The sequence below is a fragment of the Echinops telfairi genome, unplaced genomic scaffold (assembly GCF_000313985.2).
Source record: "Echinops telfairi isolate 266 unplaced genomic scaffold, ASM31398v2 ScPeMD7_7458;HRSCAF=8496, whole genome shotgun sequence".
In the NCBI taxonomy this organism is placed as follows: Eukaryota; Metazoa; Chordata; class Mammalia; order Afrosoricida; family Tenrecidae; genus Echinops; species Echinops telfairi.
Genome location: NW_022111358.1, coordinates 21,495,812 through 21,497,380, shown reverse-complemented (window position 1 = coordinate 21,497,380; position 1,569 = coordinate 21,495,812).

The following is a 1,569-nucleotide window of genomic DNA, read 5'->3' as shown; positions in this document are numbered from 1 at the left end:
TTTTCTTTCTTTCTTTTGCTCACTCTTTCTCCCTACCACACACACTCTACCCAAATCTCTGGATGTGGTCTGGAATAGAAATCATATCTCAGCCTTAAGATACTCTCTCATGGAATCTCCACATTCATGGCCGGGAGTAAGAGGGTGGATTTCTAAAGAATGACATTGGAATTCTGCGAGTCACCTACCCTCCTCCTGCAACTCCTTCTTTTCCTCCCCAAGCTCATTTGACTGCAAGATTGTGCAAACATGAGTTCAGTTTTGTTTTGATAAAAATCCCCTTCCAATGGATGGACAATTTGTAACCCTCAGCTATTATTTCTCCTTGTTAAATTTTACACCAGGTTTCCCCATCTTAAAAATATCTGGGTAAAAAAGAAAACAGGCCAGAAGGAACCTCACAGCCTCGACTATCTCAAGGGATTTGCCCTATGGAATCTCTAATCACCTTTAGCCTTTATATTCCCCTGAAAGAATGCCCCGTGCTCTTTTGGACTTCCTGTGCCTCCTTCTGGGCGGATCCTCACTAATTCTCTCTTGGTGTCTCCTAGCTACCTAGGAATTCATGAAACATTCAATGCTTGCCTTGTGGTAGGCACTTAGGGAGAATGGACCAGGGATGCTGTGGTCACTTCTTTCCTATAAGACACACAGGTAAATTTGTCTTCTGGCAGAACTTAATGAATTCAAAACCATCGGACCATTCCCTTCATTTCCTTCTGATGGTGTGGATAAGATCCAAACACAGGCTTATTTAAAAATAAACAGCCCTGTTATCTTTGGGGTGTTTATCTAAATCTTAAACTACATTCGCAGGTGTTGAATACCCCTAAGGGTAGATTTCAACACATCTTCAAATATTAAAACGGGGACTAAGAAATATTAAGTTTTCTTTTTCCATAGTAGTTCCTATATATTATCCTAAGAGTCTCTATTTTTCCAGTTGTAATAATTTCCACCGATATTTTGCCATTATTTTACCTATTTTCTATTATTATGCTCCTCTTGCAGTATGCTTTGTTTTCTATATGTCTAGACCTATTTTTATTGTAACTCAATGATTACAGAGAAGCTTTCAAAATTCTTAGTTAAGTAGACTTTAATTTCAAAGTAAATTTGCTAATTAATCAAATAAGTTATTAAGAAGAAATGATGTGAGGTATGGACTTCCCAGAGATTTACCAGGTGTGGGAGATACAAATGTAAATGAATATATTTCTGGTCCTCCAGGAACTTACATTCTAATTAATAGAAATAATACCTTACATTAATACCTATGAAACAGGTTAACATGGATCATCTAATAAGGAGACAATTTGCAAAGATACGAAAAACCAATTGGGACATGGTATTTAAGGGAGAATTTTTAAAATAAGTTTTAATTAGAGTCAGTTTTGTATCTTGTGGGAAAAATATTGATGAGACGGATGAGGCCAGATATAGTAGAAATTGGAAATAAATATTTTCAAGCCTTTTAGGTATATGCTTCTATAGATTTTTATGAATCTGTATGGAAAAACTGAGCTATAATCTAGGGATTACTTGAAGAAGATTGTAAGATAAAGAAAA